The 21,957-nt window shown below is 46.1% G+C and overlaps 1 long non-coding RNA gene across 1 annotated transcript; it reads left to right on the top strand.

The window, feature by feature from the left end:
- The first annotated feature begins 12 nt into the window (after positions 1-12).
- Positions 13-5,416, top strand: LOC144166384 (uncharacterized). Its single transcript, XR_013321665.1, has 4 exons — positions 13-187; positions 2,886-2,982; positions 5,148-5,226; positions 5,315-5,416. It is a non-coding gene; the product is annotated as an uncharacterized LOC144166384 (long non-coding RNA).
- Positions 5,417-21,957: the final 16,541 nt, after the last annotated feature.

The raw sequence follows: 21,957 nt of genomic DNA, 5'->3' as shown, positions 1-21,957 counted from the left end.
CGAAACCCCGGCCTCAGTACTCCACCGCTCCATCCAGCAACATCGCCACGCCATCACGCCGTCGCATTCCCTTCTTCCTGGCCGCCGAGTCGGTGGAGTTGTACGCGCTTGTCGAGTGGCTTTGTTGTGGTTGTTTTGAAGACATTGGATTATTGTTTCGACGAAGATATGTCGCCTGTGATTTAAGGTAAGTGACTAGACAACTTTTCGCACTTTGCTTGTGTATTTAACAGGGCAGGGCTCTTCCGTTCGGTGTTAGACGTCTGCGTCGTCGGTTAGCCCTAATGTTTTTTGACAGCGACTGATTTTGAGGGTTACGTCGTTACGTAGATCTGCCCTTCGACCGCAGATATTGCGTGCAGGAGTAACAACAGTACGGCTGTTCGATTTACAGTCCCGGACTCACCGCCGATTCCCTGAAAGCACTAAGGCATTCGATTTTCTTGTGTATCCTTATGGCTTCGGGGAATCCTCGGACTCCCGCGGAATATCCGCGGTGAATTCGAGTCTGTGAATCGAAGAGCCCTATGTTTGTGCCGTTTGTAGGCTTTTTGTTGAGCAAAGTAGGATCATACTGCTACGTTGGCTAAACGGTTTGTTGCTCGCAACAACCGATCGCCAATACGCGCGCTGGACCGCTCCAGGTTGAGTTCGCAAGGTTTTTTTTTTGTGTGGGTAGTTCTTTTTAAGCAATTGCAATATTGTACTTCTTCGCATCATTTTTCGTACCTGGACTGGAGTGGTACGCTTTAGGTAACTTTTAGCCGAGGCACATAGCAGTCTACACTACACTGCAGGGATTGTCATTTTTCAAAGCGGTCACTCAGTAAAGTGCACTAGTACAAACAAGGGTCTCTGCGTTCAGATTGAGGGTACGATGGCTGAAATTGGCGTCACACTCGCAAGCCCCGCATGTGCAGTTAATGTTTGAGTGTTCCAATCGTTCGATAATCGCATATATGTTTGTGCATGTGTATCAGTAGCACCAAAAACGTTCATTTAACCCAAATTTGATACCACGTCGAAACTACATGCGTATCGTGCCTCTGGTGCAGAGGCATACGCAATGATGTCCGCGCATGGGGAGCGTTTAAGCATTGCAACATTCACTACCGTCTCCGAATAATTCGCGGCCACGCGTGTTGCTCAGTTAAATTTTGTATTGGGCTCTCATTCTGTGGATGAGTGCACCCCGCACAAGAGCAAATGCTTAAAAAAAAAGTGGGTCTCCTCTGGACTGGTTAAGGCCGAAGGTCTCTTTCTAGTAGCTTGTGTACCTAATTGCACAGCAAAGAATACACTCTTTGTTAAAAACACATGACTTGATGTAAATAAATATAGTTCTAGAAAATATACCGCTAGAGAATAGATGGGAGAACAGCCTTTTCTAGATGGTTATATCACCCTGAAAGCTTTTTTTTTTAATTTTTCAGAAGAGGATAACCTCTTTCTCGTCGCAATAATTTTTTAAGCACTGGCTATTGTCATTATTGGCAGTAATGCATTATTGTCATGTTTCAAATTTTTGAAAATCGTTTCAATGGGTTTGATGTCAATGTGAGCACAACCTTAAATCTCGTTATTAAGGTCTAATTAGATTCATGTTTTCAAGGAAAAAAATTGTCATGATATTGACGGTACCAGTTGAAAACATGCACCGACACATCATGTGGGCTTCAAGCACTGCCTGGGAAGGAGAATTGAACCCGATTTAAGCTGCAATCACCTAGGAGAGACTTCGGGAACAAAAAAAAGTTGCTTCACTTGTATTTTTGTTCAGCAGTTCATCACAGACTTTCCAGCCTCCTTTGGCAGCATTGTTAGGCTGTGTCTAGCGTTCCGTCCAGACGGAACGGCAACTGTCACTAAAGTTCCGTTCAGAGGAAACACAACTCGCGTTGAGAGCAGTCTCTCTTGATTTTTACCCATCCGGCCAAACCGCTACCGCTCACTGACTAGCCAGAATCACTGATAATTATTAATAATTACAGATGATCGGACTAACTCTAGCTCAATCTGGACGGATCTCCAAGCCGCCACCCGACGCCCGCTTCACAATGTTTCAGCGAGAGCAGTCGGTCTTGATTTTCACCTTACCGGCCAAACCGCTTCCGCTCACTGACTAGCCAGAGTCACTGTAATTATTAATTACTGGTAATAATTAGAGGAGATCGGGCGTAACTGGCGATGGCTACGTCGGCCTTGGCTCCAGCGAGCGGGAGCGGCTCGGCCGCTTGAGTAAAAAACCAAGGCCGACTACTCTCATCGCGTGAATTGTAAAGCGGGCGTGAAGTTTTGCTATTACAAAATGCTAACCACGGCCACACGCACACAAAAAAACGGTGCGAGAATCGAACCAGGGACTACAACGTCCGTAGTCAGCCGCGGAACCACTACACCAAATCCCAGAATGAGAAAGGGCGGCTAATCGGCTGGTTTTGATTTGGCGTTCAGTCTGGATGGAACTTTAGCAGTTTTTAGCATTCCGTCTGGACGGAACGCTAGGCACTCCATAATTGTTAAGACAACGTTATCATCATTTAGGTCTGCGCTTTGTCACAGAATCGCGGAGGCAATTTGCCGTAGTAGCAATGAGAGAGCTCATCTCGGCACCTTTTTACCCATACATGAACTGGTCATAATGAACGGCATCTACTTCCAAAGAGAGAATTGAGTTAGAAACTTGATCGTTGACATTGTCACTATGCTGTGATAGTCACTTCGGCCATCCTTACATCCAGTTAATGTGGTATTTTAACGTTCTTATATTCTCGCTTGAAGTGTGAAGAACACCTTGCTAGACACCTTAATATCGCATTTAGAACTTTGAAGGATTAAGGCTAATGCAACTTGCTTGTTGTTTGCCACTCACTTCTACCTTGCAGGCTACTGACTGTTACACCTTGCAGTGGAGATCAGCTGGCATGCCCTTCTTGGTGATCTGGATGGACCTCTCATCAGATGTCACTGGCTGTTTTTCAGGTTGATTACAATAGGTTAGCGCCTAGTTCTATACATTTGTAGTGCAATGCTATGATGTGCACCGTGAAATTCAGTTACCAGAACTTGCCTAATTTGACCGAGAGTGCAGTGCTTTGGTCTTCCAATAGCACTGTATATATATGCATGTCGGCTTCTTCATTTCAGCAATTCATTGCTCTCCGAGTTTGGAATCAGTGAATTTGGATGTATTGTGTTTAACGTCTTTATGTATTGTTTAACATGAACCTTTGCTGCCATTGTACATTGGACTGCTGGAACACAAGCACGAATGTGAGATTTCTTAGTAAAAAAGAAAACTAGGATGCACATGATGCAACATTTAGAAGTGACACAGCCGCTTGATATCCCCCTTTTGGTGCAGCCCGCCGAATGCTCCTCTCCGCCTGTGAGAACGATAGCTCTCTTTCCCTCCGCCGCGTCGCCTGTGGTGCACGCTATCGGTGATGCGGTGGCGTCAATTCGGAAAGCAGCCACACAATCAGCCATCCGCGCTAGCAGTTCTTGGTTCGGCTGTAGTGTTATTGCGCTTTGTCATGCTTCACTTGAGACACCTTGCCGAACAGGCTGCAATCACATATTTACGTGGAGCACTATTAACATGGCATTGCAATATTCAGCTTGTTTTACTGGAATTTTCGATTCGGTAGCGTGTTCGTGACCTTTGGGCTTTTTCTGAAGGAACTTTGGGCTGCTGATGACGACAGGCGAAAATATCAAGGTGGCATGGGACAGCTTAATTTTTTCCAGGTTCGACTCAATGTGCGATCAGCTTAGGAGCCAAACTGGGTTCACAATTGACAACTTTTGTTGGATCTTAAAGGGCCTTGAGAACAAAACATTCCCTAACTTTCTGCATTCCATCAAACATCCCTCTCTCTCCTAGAAAATTTGTTCTTAGGTTCTTAATGAGGTGGTTTGGTCAAATAAAAGGAACGATGGGTCATTTTGCTGCGCTGGATGTAGCAAAACATGCTGTTGTGTGTTGTCAACCGACATGGCTAGAAACATGGCGCTGTTTGTCTGGTGGCTGTCTGTGACAATACGGATTATGAAGAACCCCACCTCTTACACAGAGTTGAGCACACTAAAATTCAGGTTACGGAGCCGGTCATGCTTCATGTTCCCGGTAAAAAAAATACCCTAAGGGGATAATGTCAACCGTGGAAAACCCCCGCAGGACAAACCAAAGGAGCCTGCAGGCTATTTCAGTGGCACCGCCGGTTCAAGGTTCACAGCTTATATCAAGGCCTCCTTCGTACGTTCATACTAATTTATGACTTGGCAGCCATAAATTACTTTTTCCTGCATTGACATTTTGTCAGTAATCAGGCTGCAGTATGGTTCTTTTAGTGACCGCAAGGTTTGTCCCTCCACTTGAAGCCGTTCCTTTATTAGGTTTACTAGTCGAGTCTCTTGCAGAAGGTCCGACAAGATGTTTAGTGTGCTTTGACACGGCAGCTTCAGCAGTTTTTTGCCCCTCACATGCTCGTATCCTTTACAAGAAGTCACCTTCCACAACACTTTGCCGCAACGTGGGTTCCTGCCTAGTCAGCACGCCTTATCACTATTGATAATCTGTTCCATGGCAAGTTTGGCACACCCGTTCTCCTTCTTGTGTGGCTTCCGAAAAGGTCTTTAGTGCTTGCACAGCTCGGTTGTCCTCATAGTGTTGAACGTTCTCTAAATTCATCACAAGTTTGCTGAAGTTTTTGCAAGCGTTCGTTTAGTCTGCACTTTCATCTCAAGACTGTGCGTTTCTTTTTGTCGCTTCAATTCATCCAGCCAGGTTAAATGTTATCTGGCATTCTTCACCTTTCAATTTAACGTGTTCCTAACCTTCAGCACACTCGCCTGAAGCTACATTTTCTTGCGCCTGGTATTCGTTGGCTGCACTTTGAGCGTAGAATTCTTCTAGACGAGGGTATTTTGCTTCTTTCCCACCTGCTGCTAACGCATGTTCTCTTGAAATTCTCGCATGCATGCATGCACGCTTGCATCTTACTAAAATCCTTTCCCGGGAAAGGCATTGCCACCATGCGGTGGCTTTTAGAGCAGTGCCGGTCAAGAGCACCCTTCCATGACCTGAAGGGAGTCCTGGCAGAGTGGTTTCCACTTAATTTGGTGAAAATGTTCTTTTTCTGCAGGCTTTCGATTTTTATGGCAAAGAGGAATGGCAGAAGCAAGGGACCACATCGGAGTAACCATCTCAGAATGTTTAAGGAGGTATGTGAAATGTGAATATACATTTGTTTTGAGTTGATCTGGATTTGTATAAGCTTTAGTGTGCAACTCAGTTTTTTTTTCTTTTCAGCTGCCCACCTGTTCGAAGATAGTCACCATATTTGATATTTAATGATAATATATTCAACGTGAAAACCAAGTTTGTTTTGTGTAATATTTTTAAGCACCCCAGCACACACCTCTAAGCTCTCATAAAATGGATTAGTTTTCATATCATTGTAGCAGGATAGCAGAAAAATGATCACGACATGAATGGACAGAGCAAAACGCATACGCAATATTACTTATTTGCTGCAAATCTTATTTTATAAATTTATTAGCAAGAAATGAAACCAGTTTTTATTTAGCATTGCATAGCACCTTTCCTTTTCATGTCGTCATCATTTTTGTGCAATGTCGCATATCTGCCATCATACTGTCACTCGACCTGCCAGAATCGACGCTACCATTGCCGTCAGCTACCGACGCATGCCGTCATCCATCACCCTGCCAGCCTGCAGTCATCTGCCGTCATCCATCACCCTGCCAGCATGCAGTCATCTGCCGTCATGCCATCACTAATTCCATTACCATAATCCACCATGTTGATTTTTGATGGATTCCATCAACTCCACATTTTCAATAGGGAAGCGCTGCGCGGGCGTCCCGAGATAGTGGCGGCGCTGTACGACTCCATGCCCAGGCGAGTCGGCCAAGTCGTCGCTGTAGCCGGCAACTTTTCGCCCCAGTGAGGACCGCTGAATGCCAGTACTGTCAGATTTCATGAATAAAGTTTCAGGAATATCTGATGTTTTGCGATTCGTCTTCGAAATCATTCATCCTGGTGGTACGCCTGTAAAGAAAATTCGTCACCGAAAGAATATCCTACTAGCTAATTAAATCGGTCTTCAGAGGTCTCCCTGTAAGTAGTATTAAACCCACGTCCGGAAATGATGCCGAAAAGGCAATTTCGACACTATAACATCGCTCCGTCGTGGAAAAACGAACGTCACGGTAGCCTTCGGTACGGTGCATTGTGCCGTCTGATCCAAAATCCAGCGGCGGTGGACGCATCCTACAGGCACTGATAGGCAGCATGAGGCGAACATAAACCGCGTACAAAAAGCAGAGCGGGTTTTCGTTCCTTCCTAGCGCCGTGGTTTGTGGCCCTGCGGCCGTGCGCTGCAGCGCGACTGCGCCATGTGCTGGATTAAAGGCGAACGCTGCACTAGAAGTTTATCAAGCGTGGCAAGCACCCGCACGAGGGCGAGGGGAAGTTTGGCGTCAAGCATGCCACTCTCGTCGTAAGCGAGCACAGCGAGATAACAGCGCCGCGGTGGGCCGCAGCAGCCGCTCCGGCTGCGTGAGCGGTGGTCCGGTTACTTTTCCGGCCGACTGTACATTTAGAAGCAATAAAGCCAGTCTATAATAGGAAAATGGTCGCTGCCAGGGTTAGCAATAAATACGTTAATTTTTAAGAATTTTTTCAGGAAGTAAAATAAGAATGTTTGCCGGTTTTTGGTGCACAAATAAAAGCGCTCAAACAAACGCGCAAGACTTGGAGGTAGCGCAGCTGAACGCAACCTTCACGTCCCATGACGATGGAATAAGCCACCATTCCAGCCGATTTGATTCTTCATTGCCGAAACTACATTTGCTTCATCATTGTTGCTATAACTGTGAGCTTTATTTTTTTGGAAGGGGTAATCATTGGACATCATCTTGGCAAGGCGCACGCGATGATGTGTCTTTATCGTACAGACTAAGCGTAGCAACGATTACTGCGAACGCAAGAGTCTTTGTCTTTCAGAGCAAGCGTTGCCCCGATAATGGCGAACGCTGGAGTTCTTTTTTTTTTAGCCAGTCTTGGCAAATCTCCTAATGTGGTTATACTTGCCTTGACAAGGTTAGGCGGAGACGCTAGGCTGCCGCCGCGAGGTACGCACACACAAGTGATCGGCGTTTTCTTGTTTTTTTCTACTGCCGGACGCCCGCCGCAATCCTAGCCAATCTCCATAAGTTGGACATAAGCTTGGTTGGACAAACGCGCGCAGGAGACGCTGAGCGGTCAGCGCGAAGTACGTACACACGCTCGCTAGACATTTTTTTGTTTTGGTAACTGCTGGGCGATCGCCGCGAGGTTCGGTGTGATGTGCGCGCGCTCGGCAATTTCATCGTACTTTTAACTGCGGACACAAAAAATAGTATTTGCTAAACAGCTTCGCGGTTAATACACCAAAAATGTAAAAACGCATGGCCGGATCTATAAAAACCCTCTTTGTTCATGTCAAATGGGCGTATGATAATGTGCTTCGCGAGGATTTCTAGATGCCCTTCAGCACTTTGGACTCGGCCACCGAACTTGCAAATGGATGCGCCGCTTCTTGTCAGGAAGGTCATTTTTTGTAATTACAGGAGACGACGCAACAGTGCAGGACATTATACCACGTGGTGTTCATCAAGGTGGGGTGCTAAGCCCAACCCTTTTCAACCTAGCTATAATCGGGCTTGTGCACGCTCTGTCTGCGTATACATTTGCGCGATGATATGTGTCTGTGGGCTTCGAGTGTCAACTGAACCCAGCTGCGCGCCCGGCTTCAAAAAGTGGCCAGTGTGACGAGGGCATACCTCCTATAGCAAGGACTGAGCGTTTCTAGCGACAAGTGCGTGGTGGTTGCATATGCCCGCAAACCCATGTCTCGAAATTCCATTACGACCAATGGAAAGTCGATACGTTGCTCGAGAAATCATAAATTTCTTGGCGTGGTCGTCGACATGGACATGTCCTGGAGCCACTTGTCTTTCTTAAAGAAGAAAGTCACCGCCATCACCCACATTTTCACATTTCTCGCTCGAAAGACATGGGACACATCGGTCGGAGGAGTGCTGCAGCTGTACGAGGCACTTTTCCTAAAGTTCTGGTTTACAACTTGCCAGCGATATCCAGTACACGCTCCAGTAACCTTTAGGGGACCCAAAGCATCCAAGCGAAAGCTCTCTTCAGGTATCTTTGTTTGCCGTGGCATGCGAAAACAGTGGGAACAATACACATCGCACACGACTATCCTGTAGCAGCTTATGAGACACTGAGACGCTAGGACTACACATCAGGCTACTCACGCGGCTACCATGTCAACAACTTGCGCAGCTTCCTCGAAGTTGACGACGCTCTTCCTTTGCAACCATTTTCGCAACGCGCAGGGCTGAAGTACCGTCGAGTTACGTGCGTGCGGTCACGCCGTTCTCTCGGCTGTAGTGCGTGGTCACCCCCGAGATGCGTCTTCATGTTCCAGGCATTATAAAGAAGATCGATTGGCCACCACTCGATCTCAGACACTTTTCCATGCAGGTACTGTGCGAACAGCACAATTAGCGGAAGCATGTATACACAGATGGTTTTGTGACGTCCTCGAGCTCCGTAGGTGCGTTGGTTATACACTCTATGTTGGGTAACCCTTAGTAGAGATGCACATTTTCGGATTTTTGTTACCTATAATTTATAATGTGCAAATGTAAACTATACTCCTGTATATACGTATACACGTAACAGATATTTATAGGATACCTTGCAGCTTTCAGCATGTATACCTTCATACAGGTGACATCTACCACCGTTCAAGGACACCTGGAAGGTGTCATGTTGCGTGCCACGCGCGCTTTCGACGGTGCCGCTGTGGCGAGTCCCCGATGGCACTTTTCGGGTGCGGAAGACGAACAGTGGGTCAGTGTAAGATACGTATGACCTCACTCTCCATTAAGGAGTATGAAGTAGGTAGGCCTCGGATGTCTTCGTCCCCTGAATAAACTGTCGGCCACACGACTGTGGCTAAATTTGAAGATACTTTTATAATTCGCAAAACGGCGGTGCCCGAAAGCTTGAAAATATTCTCTTATTATATGTGAACTGCATCACCTGTTAGATAATCATTAGCCATTTTGTCACTCAAAAATCTTCGCGAATGTTGGTGACGCTTAAAGGGACACTGAAGTGAATTTGTCATGCTCCCGTTTTTGCTTGCACTGCGTAGACTGGCTCAAATTAGCACACTTTTCATCGCTTATCCGGTTGACAAATCGGTAATTATTTTACAAAGCGCGAACGAAGAAAAACTACCATGCGCGGTTTGCGGCGGCCGCACCAACTAAGCTGTGACGTTGGGAGGAGGCGGCACCGTGATTGGACGATGCCCAAGGTTAGCAATCAAACAAGTTTCGGTTTCGGTTCTGTAAAACAACATGTTTGACCACGGCCGGGCTGGAGGAGCGGCGGGCGCGCACTTTCATACGGCCTGCGCTTCGTGTATAGTTCCCACCTTTCACCGCCGCTAGTTCGTGGCTCTGCGGACCAACCCTCGCCGGTTGGCCTACAGCACGGGAGGGGTAGAGCGGCGGCGCGCGCATTTGCTACTGCCCTAGCCCTACCGTGGCCACACGTGATACCTGTCCGTGTAAATTTACATGTGCGCCATTAAAATAGGGGACTCCTTCCCCCTTCTGAATTTTCTGTCTAATAGGGTCAAACAGCCTAACATTATCACTCGGAAGCGCGTAAACAAAAAATTGAAAGAAACATTTTAACTCGGGGCACATGAAGAAAAATATGCGAGGCCTTCATATCTTATCAGCGACTGTATTATATGAAAATGGTGAGGCAGGCAAAAAACGCGGCATTTTCCGTGGCTGAAATATCAGTTCTTATTTTTCCTTTCGGATGATGCCTTGGTTTGCACACGCACAGGGCACGACCAGTGACGCGAATGATTTCCCGCCGAGGGAGATACGGTTATCGCTTAGCTAAACGTGTTTCTGCTGCTCACGCTCCGGTCGGGCTGAGCGGACCGCTGGCAGCGAGCGCACTGTCAAAAACGTACAGCTAAAACTCCTAAACATGCAACTGAAGTGCACAACGACTCTTTTTTTTTTCGGTGAGATACAGCAGCGAAGGCATTCATTGGTACCGGTGATATTCCGCGGCAGATCCAAAACGCGTGCGGCAAGCGTTGTCGGTTCGCTCGGACAGAGGCGATGCGTCGACTAAGAAAAAAGAGGGTTGGGAGGGTACAGGGTTGGTTCGAAGCGCCCTCACCACTGGTCGGCGACTTTGGCTAGTTTCGGTTTCCGAAATTGTGGCGATCCTAGCGGCACGGTGCTGCGGCGTGGCCCTTCCCTTTCCCTCGGCGTTTCTTTCTTTCCACGCCGTCAACGCTTCCTTGCCTCCTCACGCATGCGCAACAGCTCACCGGCGTCAATATTTTTTTTTCTTTCTCTCGGCGCGCACGGCGGGCCAGTTTGGTGCGTGCGTGAGCGAGCCGGCGTGCGAAGGGTTGCGCGGGTTGCCTAAACGCCTCCATGGGCTGAAAGTTTCGCTGCATTATAACATACATTCGAATGTATTCTAAATATAAGGTAGCGGAGGAAGGAGCGTTACCACTCCGGCGCAGCTCTGTGGTGCAGCAACACAGGGCGGTAAAGTTCGGCCAAGTTTCTCGCCTTCTCCAAAGACGACAGGTAAGCAAATTAGCTTTGTACAAGTTATAGTGAATTCCTTAAAAGCCGACCGATCGCACTCTTCTGTTTTCAAATTAATTCGCGCATGTAACGCAAAGTTAATGAGACATGTCACTCGTCTTGGAGTGGAAAGTAATGTGCAAATATATCCCAGCTGTGCAAGTACGCAAAGTTTTGGTAGAAGTAAACGCGTCTTTGTCACGCACACTCTTGCTTGCTAGATCAATTTGTGGTGGCATTGCAGTCTTTTGATTGTTTTAGTAACTGCTGGAATGTCGATTCAGTATACTTATCAAGGTATTTTTTGTTGTTTCGTGCAGCAGGTATGAATGTAGGTTTGGGCCCCAAGTCGAGGACGGTTTGTGACTTCATTGGACGTTTCGTCCGGTGACTCTCCTCAATCCATCCAATGTCATCACGACGCACCGGCTCACAAAGAAGGCAAGCTCAACTGTACGCGCTTCTTGCCTTTCACGGCGTACCTACTACCACAGCGATTGGTGGCGTGGAGGTGCTGTGCCCTAAGCATTTTTTTCCTCCGCCGTCTTGCTCCAAAACGTATATTTGCGGCGAAACTACTGCCAAGCGTTGCTTCAGTGCTCCGAAAAATCTGACGTAACACCGCGGTGTTCAATGCAAGTCGATTTTCACATAAAGCAGTGGAAGGCCGAACCGAAATACATGCGTTGTCTGCAGCCGCCATTGCAAGCGTTTCGCTCATTAAAAATAAATAAATAAAACCAAGTAGCATTGCCGGATTTGCTGTTCAATCTAAACTGCGCGCCCGCGCCTTGTCATCTTATCGCGAGTGGGTTTGGTGTTTCATCGTTCTGAAGTTAGAATGGTCATGCCGTATCGGACAGGATGAGATAAGAGGCGCTGCTCAGACACGAGCTAGAGGGTAGCTTGTAACAACCTGGCCGATATCTGCGGCTTACAATATAGAAAAGCTTTTATTTCTGGGTGTCTTCTCCCCCCGCCTTCCCTCCCACCCGCGGTAAGCAGACTGTTCATTCACGCGCTATTAAAAGAAAAGATGGGTGCGTTCGATTTGCGTTCTGTGTTCTACGATGTGCACATGGTTGCGCATTGTTTTTGTGCGTAGATATAATCCGGCAATGAGTGTCTACAGTGCGGTCATTGTGTTGCAACAGTTTTTTATGGCTGCATTTTGTTGGTGTGAACATGATTTCTCCAAAGTGTATGCAGGTGAATGGGCTGTTCAACGATTTCTTTCAGGGTTTGCGTTTGTCTCACCCGAAAGGCAGGGCTTGAAGCATACCTGCGCGTGCTTTCGTTTAATATACAGGCTCCCAATTATTGTGTCTCTGAACTGAAACGAATTTTTTTAATGTCTAAGGAACATTCCTGTCTCGAGGTGAGCCCAAGAAATAAGTATACACTGAGTGGAACTTTCAAGTTCTTTTCTTCTCCCGCCGAGGTGTGCGCGAAAAAAAAAATCTGTGTAGGGACTAGAACTTTCGGAGTTCTTCTTCGTAATCAAGTATTGTGTAGCTAAATGTGTATTCATGGCTGTAACTTTTGCGCAACTTTAGACGGAGACAGATACAAAAAGGGACACGAAGACCTGTATCTGTCTCCGTCTAAAGTTGCGCAAAAGTTACAGCCATGAATTCAGAATACTAACTAGCCCGCCTAACCGTGTTATTGTAAATGTGTATGTAGCACGTTTTTTTCCCTATTGTACAATATTGTTTGCCTAAATTTGCATATGACATATTTTTGCTTAGTGTTATAGTGTGTACAAAAAATGTATGTGAAATATACGATTGTAGTACATGTGTTTTCATGACTTCGAATCAAAGACGTCCTCATATAAATGTTTAATAAACGCAAAGCAAAAAGAAAGTTTGTGTAACGCTCCAATTAATATCGCCACAAAGACAACAATTCACACCAGAAAACACCTACATGTTTTCTTTGTTCAATTATTAAACACGTTACTTCACACATAACAAACGACGGGCAGCGGCCATTTGGAGACATCGCCGCCGCTCGTCCAACTTTCGCGTCTAGTGCCATTGCCGAGCGGCCCATGAGGCAGCGACCGGCGGCAGGCGCGAAAGTTGGGCCAGCGTCGGTTTCAGGGGCCGGCGCGCGGCAGCCCGGCCTGGCTGCAGCGGGAAAAATGACGTCAGCAGCGTCCGCGACGTCACCAACCTCCTTTCTCCCCTCGCCACTCGTTGCCATGACGATAAGTGCAACGTTTTTCAGACGCCACGTACTACTAGGGGAGGATTTGGCGCTGTTGTTGCGAATTACGCGGGACCACGGTGGATGCTAAAGAGGCCGCCCCGTGCCCTCACTCTGTCAAGAATCTGCTGTATCGTTTCCTTGTTGGGTGCGCAGGCCGTATGAAAGTGCGCGTTCGCCGCTCCTCCAGTCCGGCCCTGGTTTGACATCCGATGGCGTCGTTGGATGGGCATTCACGATATTCCAATAATCGTGGCACCGCGCTTCTGCCAGGTTGTCGGCTGTAAAATACATAAGCTGAGCCTCCCAGGACGGCTTGGAATCGTAGCATTCACTAGCCGAGGCCTCCGCAGTGCATGAACGCCCTCCGCATCCCCGCAGACGCACAAATGCATGCGCTTTTCCCCCATATTTGGAGCTTGCCTCACTCATGCCTGTATCGTAAAAAGCGTGTTCGCACCAGGCCAAGGGTCTGTTGATTCTGGCCTGTGCCCAATGCCCGCAAGCAGTCGGTGCTTATGGCAACAGCACGCCAACGAGAACTCGCTAGCGCGCCAGTGCCAGGCTGCGCGAGTTCTGCGGAGTAGTTCGTGGAGCAGTGAACGTTGCGGCCCAAAAAAAGGTGAACCCAGTACAGAAAACACCGGCGAAAAACAAAAACTTACGTTTGAAAAAAAAAGCCTTCATCCGCGGGGACTCGAACTTGTGACGGGCAGAAAACTTGCGACGACATACCTAGCGCATCAGACCACACGGCCACGAGCGAGAGCGCTGGCGGTAATCGAAATATAAGGTATATAATGTATAACAAGTTTACGTTTATTTAGTTTTAGTATTTCAAGTAGCTTACGTGACTATTTGTTGTATTGCGCTCATGCAGTAAGCGTCCCCCGAGTTTTCACAGTAGCTCACGTCTAGCAATTGCACTTCTTAGACGAAAAAGCGTTCGCAGATGCGTAGTCGTGCTGCGTACCGCTGTGCTTGTTCGCCCAGAGCAAAAAAGTGCTACCCGCACCTTAGTTTACGCTGTACGGTAGAACTATCAGTTCATTTTATTTCCTTAGTACCTATATTACTTCGCTGACTCTTCTACCCCTTCAAGAGGCCTTATATTTTTCTACTGCGTACCAGTCAGCGAAGTGTCGCATGTGCGCTTGTGCAGCGCTTGTGTGAAGCGACCTTGACTTAGAGCTAGATACAGAGTACAAACTAACGAAATAAAGAAAGGCACATTCTTCCATTCACAAACGTGTTGTGGCTTAGTTTCAACTGATCGAGCGAATTGCCATGACCCGTCGGCGAGCGGAGGACTAAACGTTGGGCCGACTGACTCGGTCGCGGAAGGTCGGCGAGCCGTGCAGTAGCGCAGCCAATTGCCAGCTCCTCTCCTGCTGACGTCACACGAAAACGCCAAAGAAAATGGGCGAGGGTGCACAGAGGAGGACAGCATTTTCGAATTAATTTTTCTACTAAATGAATTCGCGTAAACGCGCTCAGAATGGTCGAAACAGTGCCTAGGGACTCCGGACTACAATTTGCGCTCGTAATCCCGCATTTTTGACAAATCACTTCAGTGTCCCTTTAAGTCTTATGGACAGGCATAACTAAACTTGATGTTTGCATCAGCTTTGTGCCGTTTAAGAAACGAGCATCAAACATGCATGATCGTTCTTTTAATAAATTGTGGGAATGAATTCGAGCTTTACTTGAACAACATTAAGCTTTAGTGAAACCAATATTTAGCGGAAACATGCCCTTGGTCGCATACTTCGAAAGGATGCCAAAGTTGTGATGACATAATCTTAAGCCAAAAATTCTTGTGAGAACTTGGGTCATGGTTATCGAAAAAGAATTCCAGTACATGCACACATGTTTGCACATTTAACAGGAGCGCATTTCAAGAAGTTTGGCATGAGTAGTTGTGAACATTCACATTTATTATTATAAAGCACCTGTGGGTTATTTATTAAAAATCAAAGCTGCGAACCACCCCAATGTATTATCGTCCCTTAAGGAGTATTAGACTTTTCCTATATTGCTTTCGATTTGCAGGAAAAATACGGTTCATTCATATATCCTTATTAAACCTATTTAATAAATGTTGCGTGGATAGCTTCACAAACATGGCCAAATATACAGATTCTTTACCTCAATATTTGCACATATGTATGCAAAGTATTTCGAACTGTTTGGATACTGCCATTAAACAATTTAAGACGAATTCGAATTTGAGCTAAATTTATGAGATGGTTCCCAGATGTGCATTTTCCCAGTACAACGTTATTGTCATGGTTCCGCACAGAAAATACGTGGAATGTGGGGAAAGTAGAAAGAACATTTATTACAAAATCACTGCTTCATACAAAGCAGTGTTTATGGCTATATTCGCTACATTCTCCATTTTACTCTGAGTCTTATACTACACTTGGAATTCACTCGTCTTTACGAATCCATCTTTACACTTCCCTCTTAGGTTCCTCTTTACAGTTCCACCTAAATTGTGATTCCCACGCCAAGTTATCGTTTTTTATGCAGCCCTCACAACTTTTTAGGCCGATTGCAATACTGCTTTTGGACAAACTTTCAAAGGGATCTAAAATTTACTGCATGAAAAAAGGTACTCGGAAAAATTCAAAGAGATAAGCTTCTCAATTTACGTAGTACACAAGCAGACACAAAATCAGGGCACGCTGAAGATTTCCTGAGGTCATCTGAATAACTTGTTCCCTGCTGCCGTAGATTAAGGTGTATATGTGAGGCGCCGTCATTTTTATTTCCGCACCTTGAAGAGCCATCTACAGAAATTTTCAGAAAAAGAACAAAATCCAGTGAAACCATCAGCCCTTCACACCAAAGCACAGGCATGTGAAGTACAAAAAATATAATGCACGGAAATGAAGGCACCGACAAGAGAATGAAATTAAAGGCCACAGGGAGATAGAGTGACTTACATCTTATCAAATATTTTAACATCACTTTACTAATCTTTACACAGCGTAATTTGGCAGCATTGCTCAGAAGAAGTGAAGCCACTCTAGCAATACCAGCCAACTCTCCAGAGTTTTATTCGTGCGGTGTTCCAGTTTATCTAGCGCAATGTTTCTGCATGCTCACCCAGAACAGGGAGAAACTTCGGGCTACGAGACAAACTGAGGTGCCGCACACACATTTGCAAACGAGAAAACAAAAACATTTCCGCGCCTTCATGTGGAATCACTAGTACACGCAACAGAGCAAACGTCACACTAAACCCAGGAAACGTGCTTTCACGATGCTGACGCCGTCTGCGTCACTTTTTTGGCTGTACTTAAACATCCCTCTCTCCCTCTTCGTAATGGCAGTGTCATTTTGAACAAGGATCCCATGTGGAAGTTTTTCATTTCAGTTAAGTGTACTAATCGGTGGTTTCTTCCTCGGCTATCAGTAAAAACGAATCGCCAACTTACATTATTTCTTCGTCCAGATGTGTTTTGGGAGTGGATACATGTAGAACTTGCACCGATCTCCAAGTGGCACTACAAGGAGGTCTGTACCTGTAATGAACCGAAGGGTTTTTTTAGTTAAAATGCAATAGGCTTGACAGCTGGGCAGTTAGTATACACTAATAATGAAAGAACACCACAAAAGTGACAAGACGAACAAAAAAACATAACACAAGCACTCACTAACAACTTGAGAATAATTAAAGAGCTTTTTTTCTTGTTGGTTCTGCAAAACTACATATCTTATAGTATAGATAGAGTTGCTCAAAAACTACAAAGCTCCATACTGAGGACATCTTTATGTAAATTCATAACCTACATGCCGTAACAAACTGATAGAGTCACTAAACATGAGGCAAAATACCCTACCAGTTATAACACGAAAGGCCTTTGTTCTTTAAAACACCAAAGTTATAAAGAACAAAGGCCTCGAATTTTTACAAGTGAATCATACTTTCGTCTCTCCATGCCTGGATCCAATCTTTACAAAGAATATTTTAATGAATGTTTTTTTAGTTATTGAATTTTTATACCGTTGTTTCCACTGAAATCAGACTTCATTTCAACTGGTGTCATACGCAGGGGAGTCCTGTTCGTTAGCTCAAGGAACACTGCCTGCAAGAAAAACAGTAGTGTTGATAAGTCATAGCATAGGTAGCCAGATGGAAGCACACTGTTCGAACAGCCAAAAACCGATGATGGTGCATCACCCATTTTTACACCTGCACCGGTCTCTCTGTAACTTGGCCAGTCCTTCCTGTAACCGAATTCTTCACAATTTCAGTATCATCAAAAAAAGTTAGAAAACAACAATCAAACAACCTGCTTGCTGGCTCATACATACCACAATTCTGTAAAGGTGCTTTACTGCATTACACTTGGATCACGGGAAACAACCCTTCGCCCTGCAATGCGATGCGAATAAATAAACAACTGATTTGTGCAAATGATATAATGAACCCATTGAACATGATGAAAATGGCCCGCTGTCTCAAAATGACTTACACCAAATTTGCCCACTCAAAGAAAGAAATGAACAAAATGAAGTGTTGAGCATGTGAAAACTTTATTATGCCGTAGGGTAATCTTTCGCAAAAAAGTCTTCAAGAGGCTTGTGGTCGGCAAAAGTTAGTTAAGAAATTTCGGGCAGCATTTAGTGGACTACTTTTCGGCAGCATATCCCTTGTGTTTAACCGGATATATTCTTACAATACCAATAAACTAGACACCATTCCGAAGATATGCAGCAATAAAAAATGAACATTCCCCGACGGCTGAAACGAAATGAAAATACCCACGGAAACGAACGATAATATTAGAGTTCATTGGGAAAAAACTGAAATATTGAAAAAGAGCATACCTGACAATTACATGGGCCAATAACTCGTAAAGTGCGCCCGGTGCAGTCAACAGCGTAAACAAAACGCTAAACACGTGACGAAGGCGCACAAACAGCGTAGAAAGTTGGTCATGAGCACCGTTATCTGTTGCAATGTGCGGGCTTGCCCGACCATGCGCTCTAATTTGACGCAACGAACAACGCAAGCCTGTGATTACATTCAATTGCCATCGTAGACAAAAGAAAACGTCCAGTGAAGCAACCATGTCAGGTTACAAAATCCCTCTCGAATGCCGACATTTGGAAATTGAAAAGCCCCCAGCGAAATGATACATCCAATGAAAACACAGAAACCGTTACGGGAATATACTCACCGAGTTACCCGCCGCGGTGGCTCAGTGGCTAAGGCGTTGCGCTGCTGAGCACGAGGTCGCGGGTTCGATTCCCGGCCGCGGCGGCCGCTTTTCTGATGGAGGCGAAAAGCAAAAACGCCCGTGTGTACGAGATTTCGGCGCACGTTAAAGATCCCCAGGTGGTCAAAATTAATCCGGAGCCCTCCACTACGGCGCGCCTCATCGCCTGCGTTGCGTTGGCGCGTTAAACCCTACAATCAATCAATCAATACTCACCGAGTTCGCTTCCACTGCGCCGGTGCATTGGTCCAACATGCGAACTTGATACTGGCCGTAGAAAAACAGGCCGTGTAGGCTGCCAGTCACAAACGGGCTCGCCACAGCCTCCGCGACTCACGCCGACAAACAAGTCTTGTAGCAGCAATCCTGGCTTCATCGTAGCGGTATCACAGCGGTAAAAACACTCGAGTGGCGCGAAAACGCGGCCACCGGGCCTGCGGGCGCCGCCCTTTCTCTATATCCCGCCATGCAACGGAGAAATCAAGGGCCGCCTGGAGGGAAGGCGCGACAAGCATCTCATATAGGTTACAGGGCGTTTTATAGGTTACAACGTAAAGGTTACATGTCCGGTTTTGTTGATGTAACCTATAAATCGGGGATGTAACCCTTACACCGCTTTTAACCTCACGCCTGTAACCCTTGAAATGGACTGGGATAAAGAAAATATGAAATTAGCTCCATTGTAACCTTTAATCTATAGGTTACTTCTGCTTAGATCTTACATTATGGGTTACCAGGATTAGAGTGTACGATGAGACTCAACCGAAATTCTATCCCGTATTGCCCATGTTACCAGATTGACGGCTGCTGAACAAGCAACCATCCATGAAACATCTCGGCATATTATGGAAGCTCCTCCCCCCAAAATATTGGCCGCGTTTCTGCTCCTTTCGTTGTAAATGTCTACAAAAGACCATGGTCTTCCTCGACTTTTGCCAAGTAAATACCTCCCTTCGCTTTCGCGCTCACTTCTCATGTTGTTCCTCTTGCTTCGCGCTCCTCCCAAGGTAAAGAGGGCAAAGGTTTGCCTAAATCATTTTAAATTTACCACCTTCCACTGCTCCAGGCCGGGTGTGTCGATGCCAACGCTGCCGTACGGCGAGGACGCGCATGAATCGAGCCGCCCTACTTCAACGTTTATAGAAACGCGTTTTCCTACTCCACGAGAGTTGCAAACAGAACTTGGAACCAATCTAGTGGAACCTTTCGTAACTGTTGCCGGTTTATTCCTTAAAATGTCGCAACAATCTATAGTGGTGCGGGCGACAGCAGGCGACGGCGGAGTGAATTTTTTCTGTAGTTGATGAATTATTTATTTGGCAAAAATCAAACATTTCACTTTTTATGAAGGAACACTCAAATATTACTTCTGTATTAATTGGTTGTCCCATATTTGAGTAATGTCTTGTTCTTCTTCAACAATGTTGAAAAGTATGATCATTACACCGGACTTAGATGGGTAGATTTAGCTGTTACTATATAAGGCTATTGCGCAGGCAATGTTTTACTTTGGCCGGGTAGCTGAATCGAGTCACAGTCAGACAGACAGTCAGACAGACAGACAGACAGACAGACAGACAGACAGACAGACAGACAGACAGACAGACAGACAGACAGACAGACAGACAGACAGACAGACAAACAGACAGATCAAAATTTCTGTGTTTACGTAGCCCAAGAAAGACTATCGTATTTAAAATGGTCTATTTGTACCGACTCCAAAGGCGCTGGAAAGTTTCCGAGAAAGCCTGTGCTAGGGCTCTTTCTACCAACTGGTGAGGGAAATTACAGGATTGTTTAAGCAGGCCTTCAAAAAGGGTCATAAAATTTTATTTCAGTGGCTGGAAAGTCACGGTGGAATAACTCGCAGTGTTTTGGCTACTGCAGCAGCCATGACAGTGTATGACAGTGAAAGCACCATCTTGCTTCCACTTTTAATGACCGATGCCGCTATGGTGCTTCGTCATTTCATGTGCAGGATTTCATTAGCCAATGGAACACACCGAACTTTGTGCATCCGCGCCTCCACAACCAAGACCCTGTACTTAAGCGGCGTCTTTCGGGTGGGCGGTCTCGTTCACAGTCTACTTCACTTTGTAGACAGTGGTTGGGAGTGGCCTTCACGAAAGTCCACTCCTACCTCATCGGGATGGCGAGTAGTGGCCATTAGGATGTCTGCAAGGTTGAAGAGACAATCGAAAATGTGCTTAGTCATTGCCCCCTGTAATAATCGAAAAGACGCGTTTTCGACTCCAAGCTCAGTGGATTCGACAATCAACCGTTCACAGTCGAGGCTATTCTACGAAATCAACGCCTACAATCGACTTCGCAGGAGATAACAAAAGGTTTTCCGCGTTTCATGAAGGGCACAGGCCTAGATGTAGACCATAGTGCCCACAAAGAGACTAAAGTGTGCGCGCTGCCCTGCTCTTATTCCCTCTATTGCGCCTGCCCTCTCTCCTTCATCGGCTGAACAACCCTTTCCCAGTGCGTAGCAATCCCGGCTCTACACCTGGATAACCTCTCGACATTTTCGTTCGCTTTTCTCGCCATCCTCATTCGGCGCCTTCATTTTGTTAGCATATAAATAATAAAATATTTGCATACCGGTATCACAAATCCTCCACTAGAGCTTGAGCTTTAAAAATGTTCGCACGTCAAGGAATCGATTGCACATAAACCATCAAGATTGATATTAAGATTACCCGTGAACGAATAATGTTCGATTATTTCATCTATGCTTAGCTCTGTGGCTAACAAAGCCTTCTTGACATTGGGACTCTCGTGCGGCTATGATTGTGTCTAGGCTCGATCTCCATCAAGCCTTTTGCATAGCGCTCCCTGCTTAATTCCGAAGAGGGAGCAGCAGTCCGCGACAGCCGAGGGGACTCGATTGTTGGACGCTGAAAAGTATTTGTGAAGACGTGGATGAATTCAGGTGCTTCGAAGACTCCCAAACTCCCCCTTCTCACAAAATGCCATTGTATACTCGGCATTCTCTGGCGTCAGGCAGGTTTCCCGACCTCCAGCGAGAGGCGAATCCCCACAGGCTTCCGTCGGAAGGCTCTGTTTCTTTTTAATTTTATCCTAGTTGAACAGAAGACAAAGAAAGTGCATCTTTTTGGAGGTTTTAGTGTTTTAAACCCCCAACTCTCCACCAACACAAGGCGGGATAAGGCGATCCAACGAACGCAACAGTCGAAAAGTACTACTTGCGGAATGCAGGTATAAATCAATGGCATTGCAGAACTCACAGTAGTAGACACTGGAGCCGATTATTTCAGAATGGTGCAATTGATTCATTGATTGGTTGATTAATTGATTATAGTGTTTAACGCGCCGACGCGACGCAGGCGATGAGGCGCGCTGTAGCGGAGGGCTCCGGATAATTTTGACCACCTGGTGATCATTAACGTGATCCGAAATCTCGTCCTCACCGACGTTTTTGCTTTTCGCCTCCATCAGAAAAGCGGCTACGCTGCCGGGAATTTAACCCGCGCCCACGTGCTCAGCACCTCAACGCCTTAGCCACTGAACCACCAGGGTGGGTTATTTCGCAATAGGCTGATGGTTCGAGTAGAAAGTGAACGAATGGGCACTTTTTTTGCTACCTTCGCTGCAGTTGTCGACGAAATACGAGGACTTCTGCTGCCTCTGCCTCGTAAATGCCTCTCTGCTATCCCCGAGTAACGTCTCACGCTCTTTTCATTCTATATCGCTTCTCCCGATAGACACCGTAGAAGATCGTTAAAGTGAACTCAATTTTCATGTTATCGAC

The sequence above is a fragment of the Haemaphysalis longicornis genome, unplaced genomic scaffold (assembly GCF_048455015.1).
Source record: "Haemaphysalis longicornis isolate Haplotype H1 unplaced genomic scaffold, Haemaphysalis longicornis Haplotype H1 scaffold_17, whole genome shotgun sequence".
Classification (NCBI taxonomy): domain Eukaryota; kingdom Metazoa; phylum Arthropoda; class Arachnida; order Ixodida; family Ixodidae; genus Haemaphysalis; species Haemaphysalis longicornis.
The sequence above is the reverse complement of the archived record's forward strand: the minus strand, read 5'-3'. Positions and strand labels throughout refer to the sequence as shown.